Here is a 24,204-nt window from a genome sequence, read left to right on the forward strand (position 1 = left end):
CGTTCCTTTAAGAATCCTTTGGTTCATCAGCTGGGAACCCACCATGGTTCTCTACACGCCACTATGCTTTGGCCGGGTTAACTGGCTATTTCAAAGAGGTATGCCGCAGAGCTTTTGAAATAACCACTACCATGGAAATTATTTGCCAGCTTTTCCAGCACATTTACCATAATTTGATAAGGTTCATCTGTGCTTCCTTAAACCCTAGATCACTGCCACCGACAAACCTATACTGAGGGCTATCTCGCTTGGTGTTTCCAATACTTGTTACGGGAGTCTGACAAGAATCCAGTCTTTAATTATCATTGCACCATCCTTTCTCCCTTATATGAAAAGGCAGAGAAACTTTCGACAGTTAGCATAAGGATGAGTAACTGGAGGGTTCGTTTTTGTATGGGGTGGGTTGGGTAGGGGTACAGGCCCTCTGTCAGTCTGGTGGTTTGTATTTATTATGTCCAGACAGGGGAAGTGGATATGTGTGTGGCAGTGGAAAAGTGCGGATCCTGTTTCAGTCTTACTGAAACAGGATCTGCACTTTTCAGCCTGTTCCTTTAAAATCCTTTGCTTCATCAGCTGGGAATCCACCATGGTTCCCTAGACCCCTGTATGCATGGGCACAGGTAACTGGCCAGTACCAAGATGTATGCTGCAGAGCTTTTGAAATAAATACTACGTGTAGAATTATTATCAAGTTTTTGCAGCACATATCACCATAATTGTGATAAGGTTCGTCTGTGCCTCCTTAAACACAAGATGGCTGCCACGGAGAAAACTATGCTGAGGCCTAGCTCACTTGGATTTCACGACACTTGTTACTGGAGCCTGGAAGGAGGCCATTGTTTTAAGTATCTTTCCACCATCCATTCTCCATTATTTTAAAATGCAAGGAAAATTTACAAATTAACATAGTAATTAGCAGCTGGAGGGGACTTTTTTTTTTGTGGGGTGGGTGTGGGTGGGGGGCACAGGCCCTCTGTCACTTCACTGGTTTGTTTATATTTTCCCCATAGATTAGAATTGGGCATGTGTGTGGCAGGTGAAAAGTGTGGATCCCGTTTCTGTCTTAGACTGAAACAGGACCCGCACTTTCCCCTCCGTTCCTTTAAGAATCCTTTGCTTCATCAGCTGGGAATACACCATGGGTCTCTAGACCGGTCTATGCGTGGGCCCAGTTAACTTGCTGGGTAAAAGAAGTATGCCGCAGAGCTTTTGAAATAACCACTACCATGGAAATTATTTTCCAGCTTTTCCAGCACTTTTACCATAATTTTGATAAGGTTCATCTGTGCTTCCTTAAATGCTAGATGGCTGCCACTGACAAACCTATACTGAGGGCTGTCTCGCTAGGTGTTGCCAATACTTGTTACGGGAGTTTGGCAAGAATCCAGTCTTTTAATTATCATTGCACCATCCTTTCTCCCTTATATTAAAAGGCAGAGCAACTTTCGGCAGTTAGCATAAGGATGAGTCACTGGAGGGGACGTTTTTGTGTGGGGTCGGGATGGGTTGGGGGACAAGCCCTCTGTCAGTCCAGCGGTTTGTATTTATTATGTCCAGACAGGGGAAGTGAATATGTGCGTGGCAGGTGAAAAGTGCGGATCCTGTTTCAGTCTTAGACTCAAACAAGATCCGCACTTTTCAGCCTGTTCCTTTAAGAATCCTTTGGTTCATCAGCTGGGAATCCACCATGGTTCCCTAGACCCCTGTATGCATGGGCCCAGGTAACTGGCCAGTACCAAGATGTATGCTGCAGAGCTTTTGAAATAAACACTACGTGTAGAATTATTTGCCAGTTTTTGCAGCACATATCACCATAATTGTGATAAGGTTGGTCTGTGCCTCCTTAAACACAAGATGTCTGCCACGGAGAAAACTATGCTGAGGCCTAGCTCACTTTGATTTTATGACACTTGTTACTGGAGCCTGGAAGGAGGCCATTGTTTTAAGTATCATTCCACCATCCTTTCTCCCTTATTTTAATAGGCAGGGAACATTTTGCAACTTAGAATAATAATTGGAAGCTGGAGGGGACTTAACTTTTTGTGTGGTTGGTGTGGGTGGGGGGTGCTGGCCCTCTGTCAGTTCTCTGCATTGTGTTTATTTTCCCCAGAGAGGAGAAGTCGGCATGTGTGTGGCAGGTGAAAAGTGCGGATCCCGTTTCTGTCTTACACTGAAAGAGGACCCGCACTTTTAACCCCGTTCCTTTAAGAAATATTTGCTTCATCATCTGGGAATCCACCACGGGTCTCTAGACGGCTCTATGCGTGGGCCCAGTTAACTGGCTAGTTCAAAGAATTATGCCGCAGAGCTTTTGAAATAACCACTACCATGGAAATTATTTGCCAGCTTTTGCAGGACCTTTCACCATAATTGTGATAAGGTTCAACTGTGCCTCCTTAAAACCAAGATGGCTGCAACGCACAAACCTATGTTGAGGCCTAGGACCCTTGGAGTTGCCAATACTTGGTATGGGAGTCTGGCAATAAGCCAGTCTTTTAGATATATTTCCACCATCCTATCTACATTATTTTATAAGGCAGAGGACCTTTCAACAGATAGCATAAGGATGAGTCCCTGAGCGGACGTTTTTGTGTGGGCTGGGGGGGGCGGGAACAGGCCATTGTCAATCCAATGGGTTGTTTTTGTTATCCCTAGAGAGGAGAAGTGGGCATGTGTGTTGCAGGCAAAAAGTACAGATTCTGTTTCACTCTTAGACTGAAACATGATCCGCACTTATCAGCCTGTTCCTTTAAGAATCCTTTGATTCATCACCTGGGAATCCACCTTGGTTCTCTAGACCACTCTATGTGTGGGCCCAGAAAACTGCCTGGTTCCAAGAAGTATTCCACAGAGCTTTTGAAATAACCACTACGTTGAGAATTATTTGCCAGTTTTTGCAGCACCTTTGACCATAATTGTCATAAGGTTCGTCTCTTCTTCCTTAATCTCGAGTTGGCTGCCATGGACAAAACTATGCTGAGGCCTAGCTCACTTTGTGTGGCCGATCCTTGGTACTGGAGACTGGCAAGAATACATTCTTTTAAGTATCATTCCACCATCCTTCTCCACTATTTTAAAAGCCAGAGCACCTTTCGGCACTTAGAATAAGAAGGAGTGGCTGGAGGCGAAGTTTTTATGTGGGGTCTGAGGGCTAGTGGGGCAAGCCCTCTGTCAGTTCTGTGGTTTCTTTTTATTATCCCCAGAGAGGAGAAGTGGGCATGTGTGTGGCAGGTGAAAAGTGTGGATCCTGTTTCAGAGACTGAAACAGGATCCTCACTTTTCATCCTGTTCCTTTCAGAATCCTTTGCTTCATCAGCTGGGAATCCACCAATCTTTCTCTACACACAACTATGCGTGGGCCCAGTTAACTGGCTAGTTCAAAGAACTATGCCAGAGAGCTTTTGAAATAACCCCTACCATGGAAATTATTTGCCAGCTTTCCCAGCACTTTTACCATAATTTTGATAAGGATCATCTGTGATTCCTTAAACCCTAGATGGCTGCCACGGACAAACCTAGCCTCAGGGCTCTCTTGCTTGGTGTTGCCAATACTTAGTACGGGAGTCTGACAAGAATCGAGTCTTTTAATTATCATTGCACCATCCTTTCTCCCTTATATTAAAAGGCAGAGCAACTTTTGGCAGTTAGCATGAGGATGAGTCAACGGAGGGGACGTTTCTGTGTGGTGTCACGGTGGGTTGGGGGACAGTCCCTCTGTCGGTCCGGTGGTTTGTAGTTATTATGCCCAGACAGGGAAGTGGATATGTGTGTGGCAGGTGAAAAGTGGGGATCCTGTTGCAGTCTTAGACTGAAACAGGATCTGCACATTTCAGCCTGTTCCTTTAAAAATCCTTTGATTCATCAGCTGGGAATCCACCATGCTTCCCTAGACCCCTCCATGCCTGGGCCTATGTAACTGGCCAGAACCAAGATGTATGCTGCACAGCTTTTGAGATAAACACTAGGTGTAGAATTATTTGCCAGTTTTTGCAGCACATATCACCATAATTGTGATAAGGTTGGTCTGTGCCTCCTTAAACACAAGATGGCTGCCATGGAGAAAACTATGCTGAGGCCTAGGTCACTTGGGTTTCATGACAATTGTTACTGGAGCCTGGAAGGAGGCCATTCTTTTAAGTATCATTCCACCATCCTTTCTCCATTATTTTAAAATGCAGGGAACCTTTTGCAAGTTAGCATAATAATTAGTAGCTGGAGGGGACTTTTTTTTGTGGGGTCAGTGTGGGTGGGGGGCACACGCCCTCTGTCAGTTCGCTAGTTTGTTCTTATTTTCCCCAGAGAGGAGAAGTCGGCATGTGTGGCAGGTGAAAAGTGCGGATTCTGTTTCTGTCTTAGACTGAAACAGGACCTGCACTTTTCACCCTGTTCCTTTAAGAATCCTTTGCTTCATCAGCTGGAAATCCACCATGGATCTCGAGACCACTCTGTACGTGGGCTCAGTTAACTGGTTAGTTCAAGGCATTATGGCGCAGAGCTTTTGAAATAACCACTACCATGAGAATTATTTGACAGCCTTTGCATCACCTATCACCATAATTGTTATAAGGTTCATCTGTGCCTCCTTAAACCCAAGATGACTGCCACGGACAAAGGTGTGCTGAGGACTAGGTCACTTGCTGTTGCCAATAATTGGTATGGGTGTCTGGCAATAAGCCAGTCTTTTAGGTATAATTCCACCGTCCTATCTTCATTATTTTAAAAGGCAGAGGACCTTTCGCCAGATAGCATAAGGATGAGTGGCTGGAGGGGATGTTTTTGTGTGGAGTGGTGGGGGGAGGGGGCAGGGCATCTGTCTATCCGATGGGTTGTATTTGTTATCCCTAGAGAGGAGAAGTGGGTATGTGTGTTGCAGGCAAAAAGTGCGGATCCTGTTTCAGTCTCAGACGGGAACAGGATCCGAAATTTTCAGCCTGTTCCTTTAAGAATCCTTTGATTCATCACCTGAGAATCCACCATGGTTCTCTAGACCCATCTAGGCGTGGGCACAGGTAACTGGCTTGTTCCAAGAAGTATGCCACAGAGCTTTTGAATTAACCAGTACGTTGAGAATTCTTTGCCAGTTTTTCAGCACGTTTCACCATAATTGTGATAACGTTTGTATGTGCCTTCTGAAACCCAAGATGGCTGCCAAGGACATAACTATGCTGAGGTGTAGCTGACTCGGTGTCGCCTATTTTTGTTAGTGGAGACTGACCAGAAGCCATTCTTCTAAGTATCATTCCACCATCCTTTCTCCATTGTTTAAAAATGCAGGGAAATTTTGCAAGTTAGCATAATAATTAGTAGCTGGAGGGGACTTTTTTTTTGGTGGGGTCGTTGTGGGTGGGGTGTCAGGCCCTCTGTCAGTTCGCTGGTTTGTTTTTATTATCTCCAGAGAGCAGAAGTGGGCATGTGTTTGGCAGGTGAAAAGTGCGGATTCTGTTTCAGAGAATTAAACAGGATCCGCATGGTCTTCCCGTTCCTTTAAGAATCCTTCGCTTCATCAGCTGGGAATACACCATGGTTCTCTACACCTCACTATGCGTGGACCAAGTTAATTGGCTAGTTCAAAGAATTATGGCGCAGAGCTTTTGAAATAGCCACTACCATGGAAATTATTTGCCAGCTTTTCCAGCACTTTTACCATAATTTTCATAAGGTTCATCTGTGCTTCCTTAAACACTAGATGGCTGACACGGACAAACCTATGCTGAGGCCTAAGTCACTTCCTGTTGTCAATAATTGGTATGGGAGTCTGGCAAAAGGCCAGTCTTTTAGGTATAATTCCACCATCCTATCTCCATTATTTTAAAAGGCAGAGGACCGTTTGCCAGATAGCATAAGGATGAGTCACTGGAGGGGACGTTTTGGTGTGCGGTGGTGGGGAGTGGGGGCAGGCCATCTGTCAATCCGATGGGTTGTTTTTGTTATCCCTAGAGAGGAGAAGTGGGCATGGGTGTTGCAGGCAAAAAGTGCATATACTGTTTCAGTCTTTGACTGAAACAGGATCCGTACTTTTCAGCCTGTTCCTTTGAGAGTCCTTTGATTCATCAACTGGGAATCCACCATGGTTCTCTAGACCCCTCTATGCGTAGGCCCAGAAAACTGCCTGGTTCTAAGTAGTATTCCACAGAGCTTTTGAAATAACCACTACGTTGAGAATTATTTGCCAGTTTTTGCAGCACCTTTCACCATAATTATCATAAGGTTCGTCTCTTCCTTCTTAATCTCGAGATGGCTGCCATGGACAAAGCTATGCTGAGGCCTAGCTGACTTGGTGTGGCCGATCCTTGGTACTGGAGACTGGCAAGAATACATTCTTTTAAGTATGATTCCACCATCCTTCTCCACTATTTTAAAAGCCAGAGCACCTTTCTGCAGTTAGAATAAGAAGGAGTGGCTGGAGGCGAAGTTTTTCTGTAGGGTCTGGGGCTGTTGGGGCAAGTCCTCTGTCAGTTCTGTGGTTTCTTTTTATTATCCCCAGAGAGGAGAAGTGGGCATGTGTTTGGCAGGTGAAAAGTGCTGCCACGGAGAAAACTATGCTCAGGCCTAGCTCAATTGGATTTCATGACACTTGTTACTGGAGCCTGGAAGGAGGCCATTCTTTTAAGTATCATTCCACCATCCTTTCTCCATTATTTTAAAATGCAGGGAACCCTTTGCAAGTTAGCATAATAATTAGTAGCTGGAAGGGACTTTTTTTTTTGTGGGGTCGGTGTGGGTGGGGGGCACAGGCCCACTGTCAGTTCGCTAGTTTGTTTTTATTTTCCCCTGTGAGGAGAAGTGGGCATGTGTATGGCAGGTGAAAAGTGTGGATCCCGTTTCTGTCTTAGACTGAAACAGGACCTGCACTTTTCACCCCACTCCTTTAAGAATCCTTGGCTTCATAAGTTGGGAATCCACCATGGGTCTCTAGACCACTCTTTGCGTGGGCCCAGTTAACTGGCTAGTTCAAAGAATTATCCTGCGGAACTTTTGAAATAACCACTACCATGTGAATTATTTGACAGCTTTTGTAGCACCTTTCACCATAATTGTGCCAAGGTTCATCTGTGTCTCCTTAAACCCTAGATGGCTGCCACGTACAAACGTGTGCTGAGGCCTACGTCACTTGCTGTTGCCAATACTTGGTATGGGAGTCTGGCAATAAGCCCGTCTTTTAGGTATAATTCCCCACCCTATCTGCATTATTTTAAAAGGCAGAGGACCTTTCGCGAGATAGCATAAGGATGAATCTCTGGAGGGGACGTCTTTATGTGGGGGGTGGGGGGAGGGGGCAGGTCATCTGTCAATCCGATGGGTTGTTTTTGTTATCCCTAGAGAGGAGAAGTGGGCATGTGTGTTGTAGGCAAAAAGTGCGGATCCTGTTTCAGACTGAAACAGGATCTACACTTTTCAGCCTGTTCCTTTAAGAATCCTTTGATTCATCACCTGGGAATCCACCATGGTTCTTTAGACCCCGCTATGCATGGGCACAGGTAACTGGCTTGTTCCCAGAAGTATGCCGCAAAGCTTTTAAATTGACAATTACGTTGAGAATTATTTGCCAGGTTTTCAGGACGTTTCACCCTAATTGGGATAACGTTTGTATAAGCCTCCTTAAACCCAAGATGGCTGCCATGGACATAACTATGCTGAGGCGTAGCTGACATGGTGTTGCCTATTTTTGTTAGTGGAGACTGACCAGAAGCCATTCTTCTAAGTATCATTCCACCCTCATTTCTCCATTGTTTAAAAATGCAGGGAAATATTGCAAGTTAGCATAATAATTAGTAGCTGGATGGGAAGTTTTTTTTGGGGGGTCAGTGTGGGTAGGGGGGGCAGGCCCTCTGTTAGTTCACTGGTTTGTTTTTATTATCCCCAGATAGGAGAATTGAGCATGTGTGTGGGAGGTGAAAAGTGCGGATAATGTTTCAGAGAATGAAACAGGATTCGCACTTTTCATTCCGTTCCTTTAAGAATCCTTTACTTCATCAGCTGGGAATCCACCGTTGTTCTCTACACACAACTATGTGTGGGCCCAGTTAACTGGCTAGTCAAAGAAGTATGCCACAGAGCTTTTGAAATTTCCACTACCGTGGAAATTATTTGCCAGCTTTTCCAGCACTTTTACCATAATTTTGATAAGGTTCGTCTGTCCTTCCTTAAACCCTAGATGGCTGCCACGGACAAACCTATACTGAGGGCTATCTCGCTTGGTGTTGCCAATACTTGGTACGGGAGAATGACCAGAATCCTGTGATTTAATTACAATTGCACCATCCTATCTCCCTTATATTAAAAGGCAGAGCAACTTTTGGCAGTTAGCATAAGGATGAGTCAATGGAGGGGACGTTTTTGTGTGGAGTCGGGGTTCGTTAGGGGACAGGCCCTCTGTCAGTCTCGTGGTTTGAATTTATTATGTCCAGACAGGGGATATGAATATGTGTGTGGCAGGTGAAAAGTGCGGATCCTGTTTCAGTCTTAGACTGAAACAGGATCCGCACTTTTGAGCCTGTTCCTTTAAAAATCCTTTGCTTCATCAGCTGGGAATCCACCATGGTTCCCTAGACCCCTCTATGCATCAGCCCAGGTAACTGGCCAGTACCAAGATGTATGCCACAGAGCTTTTGAAATAAACACTACGTGTGGAATTATTGGCCAGTTTTTGCAGCACATAAGACCATAATTGTGATAAGGTTCATCTCTGCCTCCTTAAACACAAGATGGCTGCCACGGAGAAAACTATGCTGAGGCCTAGTTCACTTGGATTTCATGACACTTGTTACTGGAGTTTGGAAGGAGGCCATTCTTTTAAGTATCATTCCACCATCCTTTCTCCATTATTTTGAAATGCAGGGAACCTTTTGCAAGTTAGCATAATAATTAGTATCTGGAGGGGAGATTTTTTGGTGGGTCGGTGTGGGTGGGGGGCGCAGGCCCTCTGTCACTTTGCTAGTTTGTGTATATTTTCCTTAGAGAGGAGAAGTGGGCATGTGTGTAACAGGTGAAAAGTATGGATCCCGTTTCTGTCTTAGACTGAAATAGGACCTGCACTTTTCACCCCGTTCCTTTAAGAATCTTTTGCTTCATCAGCTGGGAATCCACCATGGGTCTCTAGACCGCTCTATGCATGGGCCCAGTTAACAGGCTGGTTCAAAGAATTATGTCGCAGAGCTTTTGAAATAACCACTACCATGAGAATTATTTGACAGCTTTTGCTGCACCTTTCACAATAATTGTGATAAGGTTGATCTGTGCCTCCTTAAACCCAAGATGGCTGCCAGGGACAAACGTGTGCTGAGGCCTAGGTCACTTGCTGTTGCCAATACTTGGTATGGGTGTCTGGCAATAAGCCAGTCTTTTAGGTATAACTCCACCATCCTATCTCCATTATTTTAAAAGGCAGAGGACCTTTCGCCAGATAGCATAAGGATGAGTCGCTGGGGTGGACGTTTTCGTGTGAAGTGGTGGGGGTCGGGGGCAGGCCATCTGTCTATCCGATGGGTTGTTTTTGTTATCCCTAGAGAAGAGAAGTGGACATGTGTGTTGCAGGCAAAAAGTGCGGATCCTGTAGACTGAAACAGGATCCGCAATTTTCAGCCTGTTCCTTTAAGAATCCTTTGATTCATCACCTGAGAATCCACCATGGTTCTCTAGACCCATCTAGGCGTGGGCACAGGTAACTGGCTTGTTCCAAGAATTATGCCTCAGATCTTTTGAATTAACCAGTACGTTGAGAATTATTTGCCAGATTTTCAGCACGTTTCACCATAATTGTGATAACGTTTGTAGGTGCCGCCTTAAACCCAAGATGGCTGCCATGGACATAAATATGCTGAGGCGTAGCTGACTTGATGTTGCCTATTTTTGTTAGTGGAGACTGACAAGAAGCCATTCTTCTAAGTATCATTCCACCATCCTTTCTCCATTGTTTAAAAATGCAGGGAAATTTTGCAAGTTATCATAATAATTAGTAGCTGGAGGGGACCTTTTTTTTGGGGGTCGTTGTGGGTGGGGGGGTCAGGCCCTCTGTCAGTTCCCAGGTTTGTTTTCATTATCCCCCGAAAGGAGAAGTAAGCATGTGTGTGGCAGGGGAAAAGTGGAGACCCTGTTTCAGAGACTGAAACAGGATCCGCATGTTCATCCCGTTCCTTTAGGAAACCTTCACTTCATCAGCTAGGAATCCACCTTGGTTCTCTACACCCCACTATGCGTGGGCCCAGTTAACTGGCTAGTTCAAAGAAGTATGCCACAGAGCTTTTGAAATAACCACTACCATGGAAATTATTTGCTAGCTTTTCCAGCACTTTTACCATAATTTTGATAAGGTTCATCTGTGCTTCCTTAAAACCTAGATGGCTGCCACGGACCAACTGATGCTGAGGCCTAGGTCACTTCCTGTTGCCAATAATTGGTGTGGGTGTCAGGCAATAAGCCAGTCTTTTCTGTATAATTCCACCATAGTATCTCCATTATTTTAAAAGGCAGAGGACCTATCTCCAGAGCGCATAAGGATGAGTCGCTGGAGGGGACGTTTTGTGTGGGGTGGTGGGGGGCGGGGGCAGGCCATCTGTTAATCCGATGGTTTGTTTTTGTTATCCCTAGAGAGGAGAAATGGGCATGTGTGTTGCAGACAAAAAGTGCATATACTGTTTCAGTGTTAGGCTGAAACAGGATCCGCACTTTTCAGCCTGTTACTTTAAGAATCCTTTGATTCATCACCTGGGAATTCACCATGGTTCTCTAGGCCCCGGTATGCGTGGGCCCAGAAAACCGCCTGGTTCTAAGAATTATTCCACAGAGCTTTCGAAATAACCACTCCGTTCAGAATATTTGCCTGTTTTTGCATCACCTTTCAAAATAATTGTCATAAGGTTCATCTCTTCCTCCTTAATCTCGAGATGGCTTCCATGGACAAAACTATGCTGAGGCCTAGCTCACTTGTTGTGGCCAATACTTGGTACTGGAGACTGGCAAGAATACATTCTTTTAAGGATCATTCCACCATCCTGCTCCACTAATTTAAAAGCCAGAGCAACGTTCGGCAGTTAGAATAAGGAGTGGCAGGAGAGCAAGTTTTTATGTGGGGTCTGGAGGATGGTGGGGCAAGCCCTCTGTCAGTTCTGTGGTTTCTTTTTATTATCCCCAGAGAGGAGAAGTCGGCATATGTTTGGCAGGTGAAAAGTGCTTATCCTGTTTTAGAGAATGAAACAGGATCTGCATATTCATCCCATTCCTTTAAGAATCCTTTGCTTCATCAGCTGGGAATGCACCATGGTTCTCTACACCCCACTATGCGTGGGCCCAGTTAACTGGCTAGTTCAAAGAAGTATGCCGCAGAACTTTTGAAATAACCACTACCATGGAAATTATTTGCCAGCTTTTCCGGCACTTTTACCATAATTTTGATAAGGTTCATCTGTGCTTCCTTAAACCCTAGAGGGCTGACACGGGCAAAATTATTCTGAGGGTTCTGTCGCGTGGTGTTGTCAATACTTGGTACGGGAGTCTGACAAGAATCCAGTCTTTTAATTATCATTGCACCATACTTTCTCCCTTATATTAGAAGGCAGAGCAACTTTCGGAAGTTAGCATAAGGATGAGTCAACGGAGGGGATGTTTTTGTGTGGGGTCGGGGTGGGTTGGGGTATAGTCCCTCTGTCAGTCCGGTGGTTTGTATTTACTATGCCCAGACAGGGAAGTGGATATGTGTGTGGCAGGGGAAAAGTGGGGATCCTGTTTCAGTCTTACTGAAACAGGATCCTCACTTTTCAGCCTGTTCCTTTAAAATCCTTTGATTCATCAGCTGGGAATCCACCATGGTTCCCTAGACCCCTCCATGCATGGGTCCAGGTAACTGGCCAGTACCGAGATGTATGCCGCAGAGCTTTTGAGATAAACGCTAAGTGTAAAATTATTTGCCAGTTTTTGCAGCAGCACATATCACCATAATTGTGATAAGGTTCGTCTATGCCTCCTTAAACACAAGATGGCTGCCACAGACAAAAGTATGCTGAGGCCTAGGTCACTTGGATTTCTTGACACTTGTCACTGGATCCTGGAAGGAGGCCATTCTTTTAAGTATCATTCCACCATCGTTTCTGCATTATTTTAAAATGCAGGGAACCTTTTGCAAGTTAGCATAATAATTAGCAGCTGGAGGGGACTTTTCTTTTTGTGGGATTGGTGTGGGTGGGGGGCGCAGGCCCTCTGTCAGTTCGCTGGTTTGTTTTAATTTTTGCCCAGAGAGGAGAAGTGGGCATGTGTGTGGCAGGTGAAAAGTCCGGATTCCGTTTCTGTCTTAGACTGAAAGAGGACCCGAACTTTTCACCCCGTTCCTTTAAGAATCCTTTGCTTCATCAGCTGGGAATCCACCATGGGTCTCTAGACCGCTCTATGCGTGGGCTCAGTTAACTGGCTAGTTCAAAGAATTATGCCACAGAGCTTTTGAAGTAACCACTACCATGAGAATTATTTGACAGCTTTTGCAGCATCTATCACCATAATTGTTATAAGGTTCATCTGGCCCTCCTTAAACTCAAGATGGCTGCCACGGACAAAGGTGAGCTGAGGCCTAGGTCACTTGCTGTTGCCAATACTTGGTATGGGTGTCTGGCAATAAGCCAGTCTTTTAGGTATAATTTCACCATCCTATCTCCATTATTTTAAAAGGCAGAGGACCTTTTGCCAGATAGCATAAGGATGAGTCGCTGGAGGGGACGTTTTTGTGTGGGGTGGTGGGGGGCGGGGGCAGGCCATCTGTCAATCTGATGGGTTGTTTCTATTATCCCTAGAGAGGAGAAGTCAGCATGTGTGTTGCAGGCATAAAGTGCGGATTCTGTTTGAGTCTTAGACTGAAACAGGATCCCCAGTTTTCAGCCTGTTCCTTTAAGAATCCTTTGATTGATCACCTGGGAATGCACCATGGTTGTCTAGACCCATCTATGCGTGGGCAGAGGTAACTGGCTTTTTCCAAGAAGTATGCCGCAGAGCTTTTATATTACCAAGTGCATTGAGAAATATTTCCCAGGTTTTCAGCAGGTTTCACCATAATTGTGATAACTTTTGTATGTGCCTCCTTAAACCCAAGGTGCCTGCCACGGACATAACTATGCTGAGGTGTAGCTGACTTGGTGTTGCCTATTTTTGTTAGTGGAGACTGACAAGAAGCCATTCTTCTAAGTATCATTCCACCATCCTTTTTCCATTATTTAAAAATGCAGGGAACATTTTGCAAGTTAGCATAATAATTAGTAGCTGAAGGGAACTTTTTTTTTGGGGGGGTCGGTGTGGGTGGGGGAAGGCAGGCCCTATGTCAGTTCACTGGTTTGTTTTTGTTATCCCCAGAGAGGAGAAGTGGGCATGTGTGTGGCAGGTGAAAAGTGCGGATCCTGTTTCAGTCTTAGGCAGAAACAGGATCCGCATATTTCTCCCCGTTTCATTAAGAATCCTTTACTTCAACAGCTGGGAATACACCATGGTTCTCTAGGCCACTCTACGCTTGTGCCCAGAAAACTGCCTGGTTCCATGAAGTATTTCACAGAGCTTTTGAAATAACCACTATGTTGAGAATTATTTGCCAGTTTTTGCAGCACCTTTCACCATAATTATCATAAGGATCGTCTCTTCCTCCTTAACATCGAGATGCCTGCCATGGACAAAACTATGCTGAGGCCTAGCTCACTTGGTGTGGCCGATATTGGTACTGGAGACTGGCAGGATTACATTCTTTTAAGTATCATTCCACCATCCTTTCTCCACTATTTTAAAAGCCAAAGCATGTTTCTGCAGTTAGAATAACAAGGAGTCGCTGGAGGGGAAGTTTATATGTGGGGTCTGGGTGGCTGGTGTGACAAACCCTCTGTCAGTTCTGTGGTTTCTTTTTATTATCCCCAGAGAGGAGAAGTGGGCATGTGTGTGGCAGGTTAAAAGTGGGGATCCTGTTTGAGAGACTGATAGAGGATCCCCACTTTTCATCCTGTTCCTTTAAGAATCCTTCACTTCATCAGCTGGAAATCCACCATGGTTACCTTCAACCCACTATTCGTGGGCCCAGTTAACAGGCTAGTTCAAGGAAATATTCCACAGAGCTTTTGAAATAACCACTACCATGGAAATTATTTGCCAGCTTTTCCAGCCCTTTTATCATAATTTTGATAAGGTTCATCTATGCTTCCTAAAACCCTAGATGGCTGCCACGGAGAAACCTATACGGAGGGCTACTCGCTTGGTGTTGCCAATACTTGGTACGGGAGAATAACAAGAATCCAGTCTTTTAATAATCATTGCACCATCCTTTCTCCCATATTTTAAAAGGCAGAGGAACTTTTGGCAGTTAGCATAAGGATGAGTCCACGGAGGGGACGTTTTTGTGTGGGGTTGGGCTGGGTTGGGGGACAGGCCCTCTGTCAGTACGGCAGTTTATTTTTATTATGCCAAGACAGGGGAAGTCGATATGTGTGTGGCAGGTGAAAAGGGCGGATCCTGTTTCACTCTTACTGAAACAGGATCCGCAGTTTTCAGCCTGTTCCTTTAAAATCCTTTGATTCATCAGCTGGTAATCCACCATGGTTCCCTAGACCCCTCTATGCATCGGCCCAGGTACCTGGCCAGTACCAAGATGTATGCCACAGAGCTTTTGAAAGAAACACTACGTGTAGAATTATTTGCAAGTTTTTGCAGCATATATCACCATAATTGTGATAAGGTTAGTCTGTGCCTCCTTAAACACAAGACGGCTGCCACGGAGAAAACTACGCTGCGGTCTAGGTCAATAGGATGTCACGACAGTTGTTAATGGAGCCTGGAAGGAGGCCATTCTTTTAAGTATCATTCCACCATTGTTACTCCATTATTTAAAATGCAGGGAACCTTTTGCAGTTTAGCATAATAACTAGTAGCTGGAGGGTACATTTTTTGGGGGGGGTCGGTGGGTGTGGAGGACGCAGGCCCTCTTTCAGTTCGCAAATTTTGTTTATTTTCCTTAGAGAGGAGAAGTGGGCATGTGTGTGGCAGGTGAAAAGTGCGGATCCCGTTTCTGTCTTAGACTGAAACAGGAACCGCACTTTTCACCCCGTTCCTTGAAGAATCCTTTGCTTCATCAGCTGGAAATCCACCATGGGTCTCTAGACCGCTCTATGCGTGGGCTCAGTTAACAGGCTAGTTCAAAGAATTATGCCGCAGAGCTTTTGAAATAACCACTACCATGAGAATAATTTGATAGCTTTTGCAGCACCTTTCACAATAATTGTGATAAGGCTCATCTGTGCCTCCTTAAACCCAAGATGGCTGCCAGGGACAAACGTGTGCTGAGGCCCAGGTCACTTGCTGTTGCCAATACTTGGTATGGGTGTCTGGCAATAAGCCAGGCTTTTAGGTATATTACACCATCCTACCTCCATTATTTTAAAAGGCAGAGGACCTTTCGCCAGATAGCATAAGGATGGGTCGTTGTAGGGGACGTTTTCGTGTCGGGTGATATGGGGCTGGGACAGGCCATCTGTCTATCTGAAGGGTTGTTGTAGTTATCCCCAGAGAAGAAAAGTGGGCATGTGTGTTGCAGGCAAAGAGTGCGGATTCTGTTTCACAGTATTAAACAGGATCCTCATGGTCATCCCATTCCTTTAATAATCCTTTGCTTCATAAGCTGGGAATCCACCATGGTTCCATATACTCCTCTATGCGTGGGCACAGGTAACTGGCTTGTTCCAAGAAGTATGCCACAGAGCTTTCCAATTAACCAGTACGTTCAAAATTATGTGCAGGTTATCAGCATTTCACCATAATTGTGGTAACGTTTGTATGTGCCTCCTGAAACACAAGATGGCTGCAACGAATATAACTATGCTGAGGCGTAGCTGACTTGGTGTTGTCTATTTTTGTTACTGGAGATGGACAAGAAGCCATTCTTCTAAGTATCATCCCACCATCATTTTTCCATTGTTTAAAAATGCAGGAAACTTTTGCAAGTTAGCATTATAATTAGTAGCTGGAGGGTACATTATTTTTTTTTCTTTATTTGGGGTTGGTGTGGATGGGGGGGGTCAGGCCCTCTGTAAGTTCCCTGGTTTGTTTTTATTATCCCCAGAGAGGAGAAGTGGGCATGTGTTTGGCAGGTGAAAAGTGCGGATTCTGTTTCAGAGAATTAAACAGGATCTGCATGGTCATCCTGTCCCTTTAAGAATCCTTTGCTTCATCAGCTGGGAATCCACCATGGTTCTATATACTCCTCTATGCGTGGGCACAGGTAACTGGCTTGTTCCAAGAAGTATGCCGAAGGGCTTTTCAATTAACCAGTACGTTGAAAATTATTTGCAGGTTTTCAGCGTTTCACCATAATTGTGACAACGTTTGTATGTGCCTTCTGAAATCCAAGATGGCTGCCACGGACATAACTATGCTGAGGCGTAGCTGACTTGGTGTTGCCTATTTTTGTTAGAGGAGACTGACAAGAAGCCATTCTTCTAAGTATCATCCCACCATCATTTTCCCGTTGTTTAAAAATGCAGGGAAATTTGCAAGTTAGCATTATAATTAGTACCTTGAGGGTACGTTTTTTCTTTTTTTTTGTGAGGTCGGTGTGGATGGGGGGGTCAGGCCCTCTGTCAGTTCGCTGGTTTGTTTTTATTATCCCCAGAGAGGAGAAGTGGGCATGTGTTTGGCAGGTGAAAAGTGCGGATTCTGTTTCAGAGAACTAAACAGGATCCTCATGGTCATCCCGTTCCTTTAAGAATCCTTTGCTTCATCATCTGGGAATCCACTATGGTTGTATATACTCCTCTATGCGTGGGCACAGATAACTGGCTTGTTCCAAGAAGTATGCCACAGAGCTTTTCAATTAACCTGTACGTTGAAAAATACTTGCAGGTTTTGAGCGTTTCACCATAATTGTGACAACGTTTGTATGTGCCTTCTGAAATCCAAGATGGCTGCCAAGGACATAACTATGCTGAGGTGTAGCTGACTTCGTGTTGCCTATTTTTGTTAGTGGAGAGTGACAAGAAGCCATTCTTCTAAGTATCATCCCACCATCATTTTTCCAATGTTTAAAATTGCAGGAAACTGGCCGGGCGCGGTGGCTCATGCCTGTAATCCTAGCACTCTAGGAGGCCGAGGCGGTTCGATCGCTAAAGGTCAGGAGTTCGAGACCAGCCTGAGCAACAGTGAGACCCCGTCTCTACTAAAAATAGAAAGAAATTATATGGACAACTAAAATATATATATACAAAAATTAGCCGGGCATAGTGGCACATGACTGTAGTCCCAGCTACTCGGGAGGCTGAGGCAGTAGGATCGCTTAAGCCCAGGAGTTTGAGGTTCCTGTGAGCTAGGCTGACGCCACGGCACTCACTCTAGTGCGGGCAACAGAGTGAGACTCTCCCTCAAAAAAAAAAAAAATGCAGGAAACTTTTGCAAGTTAGCATTGTAATTAGTAGCTGGAGTGTACGATATTTTTTTTTTTTTGTGGGGTCGCTGTGGATGGGGAGGTCAGGACCTCTATCAGTTCGCAGCTTTGTTTTTAATATCCCCAGAGAGGAGAAGTGGGCATGTGTTTGGCAGGTGAAAAGGGCGGATTCTGTTTCAGAGAAGTAAACAGCATGCGCATGGTCATCCCATTCCTTTAAGAATCCTTTGCTCCATCAGCTGGGAATCCACCATGGTTCCATATACTCCTCTAGGCGTGGGCACAGGTAACTGGCTTGTTCCAAGAAGAATGCCCCATAGATTTTCAATTAAACAGTATGTTGAAAATTATTTGCAGGTTTTCAGCGTTTCACAATAATTGTGATAATGTTTGATTGTGCCTCCTGAAACTCAAGATGGCTGCCACGGATATAACTATGCTGAGGCGTAGCTGACTTGCTGTTGCCTATTTTTGTTAGTGGAGACTGACAAGAAACCATTCTTCTAAGTATCATCCCACCATAATTTTTCAGTTGTTTAAAAATGCAGGGAAATTTTGCAAATTAGGATTATACTTAGTAGCTGGATGGTACGTATTTTTTTTTTTTGTGGGGGTCGGTGGGGATGGGGGCATCAGGCCCTCTGTCAGTTCGCTGGTTTGTTTTTATTATCCCCATACAAGAGAAGTGCGCATGTGTTTGGCAGCAGAAAAGTGCGGATTCTGTTTCAGAGAATTAAACAGGATCCTCATGGTCATCCCGTTCCTTTAAGAATCCTTTGCTTCATCAGCTGGGAATCCACCATGGTTCTATATACTCCTCTATGTGTGGGCAGAGGTAACTGGCTTCTTTCAAGAAGTATGCGCCGCAGAGATTTTCAATTAAGCAGTACGTTGAAAATTATTTGCAGGTTTTCAGCGTTTCACCATAATTGTAATAACGTTTGTATGTGCCTCCTGAAACCCAAGGTGGCTGCCACGGACATAACTATGCTGAGGCGTAGCTGACTTGGTGTTGCCTATTTTTGTTAGTGGAGACTGACAAGAAGCCATTCTTCTAAGTATCATCCCACCATCATTTTTCCGTTGTTTAATAATGCAGGGAAATTTTGCAAGTTAGGATTATAATGAATAGCTGGAGGGTGCGATTTATTTTTTTTTTTTTTGTGGGGTAGGTGTGGATGGGGAGATCAGGCCTTCTGTCAGTTCACAGGTTTGTTTTTATTATCCCCATGGAGGAGAAGTGCGCATGTGTTTGGCAGGTGAAAAGTGCGGATTCTGTTTCAGAGAATTAAACAGGATCCGCATGGTTATCCCGTTGCTTTAAGAATCCTTTGCTTCATCAGCTGGGAATCCACCATGGTTCTATATACTCCTCTAGACGTGGGCACAGGTAACTGGCTTCTTTGAAGAAGTATGCCACAGAGATTTTCAATTAAGCAGTACGTTGAAAATTATTTGCAGGTTTTCAGCGTTTCACCATAATTGTGATAACGTTTGTAGCTGCCTCCTGAAACCCAAGATGGCTGCCACGGGCATAACTATGCTGAGGCTGAGCTGACTTGGTGTTGCCTATTTTTGTTAGTGGAGACTGACAAGAAGCCATTCTTCTAAGTATCATCCCACCATCATTTTTTCATTGTTTAAAAATGCAGGGAAATTTTGCCAGTTAGCATTATATTAGTAGCTGGAGGGTGCGATTTTTTTTTTTTTGTGGGGTCGGTGTGGATGGGGGGATCAGGCCCTCTGTCAGTTCGCAGGTTTGTTTTTATTACCCGAGAGAGGAGAAGTGTGCATGTGTTTGGGAGGTTAAAACTGCGGAATCTGTTTCAGAGAATTAAACATGATCCGCATGGTCATCCCGTTCCTTTAAGAATCCTTTGCTTCATCAGCTGGAAATCCACCATGGGTCTCTAGACCCCTCTATGCGTGGGAGCAGTTAACAGGCTAGTTCAAAGAATTATGCCGCAGAGCTTTTGAAATAACCACTACCATGAGAATAATTTGACAGATTTTGCAGCACATTTCACAATAATTGTGATAAGGGTCATCTGTGCCTCCTTAAACCCAAGATGGCTGCCAGAGATAAACGTGTGCTGAGGCCCCGGTCACTTGCTCTTGGCAATACTTGGTATGGGTGTCTGGCCATAAGCCAGGGTTTTAGGTATAATTCCACCATTCTATCTCCATTATTTTAAAAGGCAGAGGACCTTTTGCCAGATAGCATAAAAATGGGTCATTGCAGGGGACGTTTTCGTGTCAGGTGATGTGGGGCAGGGGCAGGCCATCTGTCTATCCGATGCGTTGTTGTTGTTATCCCTAGAGAAGAAAAGTGGGCGCATGTGTTGCAGGCAAAAAGTGCGGATTCTGGTTCAGAGAATTAAACAGGATCCGCATGGTCATCCCGTTCCTTTCAGAATCCTTTGCTTCATCATCTGGGAATCCACCATGGTTCTATGTACTCCTCTATGGGTGGGCACAGGTAACTGCCTTGTTCCAAGAAGTATGCCGCAGAGCTTTTCAATTAACCAGTACGTTGAAAATTATTTGCAGGTTTTCAGCGTTTCACCATAATTGTGATAACGTTTGTATGTGTCTCCTGAAACCGAAGATGGCTGCCACGGACATAACTATGGTGAGGCGTAGCTGACTTGGTGTTGCCTATTTTTGTTAGTGGAGACTGACAAGAAGCCATTCTTCTAAGTACCATCCCAGCACCATTTTTCCGTTGTTTAAAAATGCAGGGAAATTTTGCAAGTTAGCATTATAATTAGTAGCTGGGGTGTACATTTTTTTTTCTGTGGGGTCAGTGTGGATGGGGGGATCAGGTAGTATGTCAATTCACTGGTTTGTTTTTATTATCCCCAGAGAAGATAAGTGGGCATGTTTTTGGCAGGTGAAAAGTGCGGATTCTGTTTCAGAGAATTTAACAGGATACGCATGGTCATCCCGTTCCTTTAAGAATCCTTTGCTTGATCAGCTGGGAATCTACCATGGTTCTATATACTCCTCTAAGCGTGGGCACAGGTAACTGGCTTGTTCCAAGAAGTATGCGGCAGAGCTTTTCAATTAACCAGTACGTTGAAAATTATTTGCAGGTTTTCAGTGTCTCACCATAATTATGATAACGTTTGTATGTGCCTCCTGAAACCCAAGATGGCTGCCACGGACATGACTATGCTGAGGTGTAGCTGACTTGGTTCTGCTTATTTTTGTTAGTGGAGACTGACAAGAAGCTATTCTTCTAAGTATCATCCCACCATCATTTTACCATTGTTTAAAACTGCAGGGAAATTTTGCAAGATAGCATTATAATTACTAGCTGTAGGGTACGTTTTTTTTTTGGTTTTTTCTTTTTTGTGGGGTCAGTCTGGATGGGGGGTCTGGGCCTCTGTCATTTCGCTGGTTTGCTTTTATTATCCCCAGAGAGGAGAAGTGGGCATCTTGTTGGCAGGTGAAAAGTGCGAATTCTGTTTCACAGAATTAAACAGGATCCGCATGGTCATCCCGTTCCTTGAGAATCCTTTGCTTCATCAGCTGGGAATCCACCATGGTTGTATATACTCCTTTATGCGTGGGCAAAGGTAACTGCCTTGTTCCAAGAAGTATGCCGAAGAGATTTTCAATTAAGCAGTACGTTGAAAATTATTTGCAGGTTTTCAGTGTTTCACCATAATTGTGATAACGTTTGTATGTGCCTCCGGAAATCCAAGATGGCTGCCACAGACATAACTATGCTGAGGCGTAGCTGACTTGGTGTTGCCTATTTTTGTTTGTGGAGACTGACACGAAGCCATTGTTCTAAGTATCATCCCACCATCAATTTTCCATTGTTTAATATTGCAGGGAAATTTTGCAAGTTAGCATTATAATTAGTAGCTGGAGAGTACGTTTTTTTTTTTTGGTTTTTTTTTTTTTTTTGTGGGATCGTTGTGGATGGGGGAGTCAGGACCTCTGCCAGTACGCTGGTTTGTTTTTATTATCCCCAGAGAGGAGCAGTGCAGTGGGCTTGTGTTTGGCAGGTGAAAAGTGCGGATTCTGTTTCATAGAACTAAACAGGATCCGCATGGTCATCCCATTCCTTTAAGAATCCTTTGTTTCATCAGCTGGGAATCCACCATGGTTCTATATACTCCTCTATGCGTGGGCACAGGTAACTGGCCTGTTCCAAGAAGTATTGCACAGAGCTTTTCATTTAACAAGTACGTTGAAAATTATTTGTAGGTTTTCAGTGTTTCACCATAATTGTGATAAAGTTTGTATGTGCCTTCTGAAACCCAAGATGGCTACCACGGACATAACTATGCTGAGTTGTAGCTGACTTCGTGTTGACTATTTTTGTTAGTGGAGACTGACAAGAAGCCATTCTTCTAAGTATCATCCCTCCATCATTTTTCCATTGTTTAAAAATGCCGGGAAATTTTGCAAGTTAGCCTTATAATTAGTAGCTGGAGGGTAAGTTTCTGTTTTTTTTTTCTTTTCTGGTGTCGATGTGGATGAGGGGGTGAGGCCCGCTGCCAGTTCATTGGTTTGTTTTTATTATCCCCAGAGAGGAGCAGTGGGCATGTGTTCGGCAGGTGAAAAGTGGGGATTCTATTTCAGAGAATTAAACAGGATCCGCATGGTCAGCCCGTACCTTTAAGAATCCTTTGCTTGATCAGCTGGGAATCCAGCATGGTTCTATGTACTCCTCTATGCGTAGGCACAGGTAACAGGCTTGTTCCAAGAAGTATGTCGCAGAGCTTTTCAATTAACTAGTACGTTTAAAATTATTTCAAGGTTTTCAGCGTTTCACCATAATTGTGATAACGTTTGTATGTGCCTCCTGAAACCCAAGATGGCTGCCACTGACATAACTAAGCTGAGGCGTAGCTGACTTGGTGTTGCCTATTTTTGAAGTGGAGACTGAAAAGAAGCCATTCTTCTAAGTATGATCCCACCATCATTTTTCCATTGTTTAAAAAAGCAGGGAAATTTTGCAAGTTAGCATTATAATTAGTAGCTGCAGGGTACTTTTTTTTTGTGTGTGTGTGTGTGTGGTCTGTGTGGATCTGGGAGTCAGGTCCTCTGTCAGTTCACTGGTTTGTTTTTATTATCCCCAGAGAGGAGAACTGGGCATGTTTTTGGGAGATGAAAAGTGCGGATTCTGTTTCAGAGAATTAAACAGGATCCGCATGGTCATCCCGTTCCTTTCAGAATCCTTTGCTTCATCATCTGGGAATCCACCATGGTTATATGTACTCCTCTATGCGTGGGCACAGGTAACTGGCTTGTTCCAAGAAGTATGCCGCAGAGCTTTTCAATTAACCAGTACGTTGAAAATTATTTGCAGGTTTTCAGCGTTTCTCCATAATTGTGATAACGTTTGTATGTGCCCCTGATACCCAAATTGCTGCCACGGACATAACTATGCTGAGGCGTAGTTGACTTGGTGTTGCCTATTTTTGTTAGTGAAGACTGACAATAAGCCACTCTTTTTCTTTTTTCTTTCTTTTTTTTTTTTTTGAGACAGATGGTCGCTTTGTTGCCCTCACTAGAGTGAGTTCCATTGCATCAGCCTAGCTCATAGTAACCTCAAAATCCTGGGCTCAAGCAATCCCACTGCGTCAGGTTCCAAGTAGCTGGGATTACAGGCATGGGCCACCATACCAGGCTAATTTTTTCTATATATATATTTTAGTTGTCCATATAATTTCTTTCTATTTTTAGTAGAGACGGGGTCTTGCTCTTACTCAGGGAGGTCACGAACTCCTGACTTTGAGCGATCCACCCACCTCCGCCTCCCAGAGTGCTAGGATTACAGGGGTGAGCCACCACGCCCAGCCAAGGAGCCACTCTTGTAAGTATCATCCCACCATCATTTTTCCATTGTTTTAAAATGCAGGGAAATTTTGCAAGTTAGCATTATAATGAGTAGCTGGAGGGTACCGTTTCTGGTTTTTTTGTGGGGTCGGTGTGGATGGGGGTGTCAGGCCCTCTGCCAGTTCGGTGGTTTGTTTTTATTATCCCCAGAGAGGAGAAGTGGGCATGTGTTTTTCAGGTAAAAGGGCAGATTCTGTTTCAGAGAATTAAACAGGATCTGCATGGTCATCCCGTTCCTTAAAAATCCTTTGCTTCATAAGCTGGGAATGCACCATGATTCTATATACTCCTCTATGCGTGGGCACAGGTAACTGGCTTGTTCCAAGAAGTATGCCACAGAGCTTTTCAATTAACCAGTACGTTGAAACTTATTTGCAGGTATTCAGCGTTTCACCATAATTGTGATAACGTTTGTATGTGCCTCCTGAAACCCAAGATGGCTACCACGGACATAATTATGCTGTGGCTTAGCTGACTAGGTGTTGCCCATTTTTGTTAGTGGAGACTGACAAGAAGCTATTCTTCTAAGTATCATCCCACAATTATTTTTCCATTGTTTAAAATTGCAGGGAAATTTTGCAAGATACCATTATAATTAGTAGCTGGAGGTTACGTCTTTTTTTTTTTTTTGTGGGGTCGGTGTGGATGGGGGGTTTTGGCCCTCTGCCAGTTCGCACGTTTGTTTTTATTATCCCCAGAGTGGAGAAGTGGGCATGTGTTTGGCAGGTGAAAAGTGCGGATTCTGTTTAAGAGAATTAAACAGGATCCGAATGGTCATCCTGTTCCCTTAAGAATCCTTTGCTTCATCAGCTGGGAATCTACCATGGTTCTATATACTCCTCTATGGGTCGACACAGGTAACTGGCTTGTTCCAAGAAGTGTTCACCAGAGCTTTTCAATTAACCAGTACGTTGAAAATTATTTGCAGGTTTTCAGCGTTTCACCATAATTGTGATAAC

The sequence above is a fragment of the Eulemur rufifrons genome, unplaced genomic scaffold (genome assembly GCF_041146395.1).
Source record: "Eulemur rufifrons isolate Redbay unplaced genomic scaffold, OSU_ERuf_1 scaffold_34, whole genome shotgun sequence".
In the NCBI taxonomy this organism is placed as follows: Eukaryota; Metazoa; Chordata; class Mammalia; order Primates; family Lemuridae; genus Eulemur; species Eulemur rufifrons.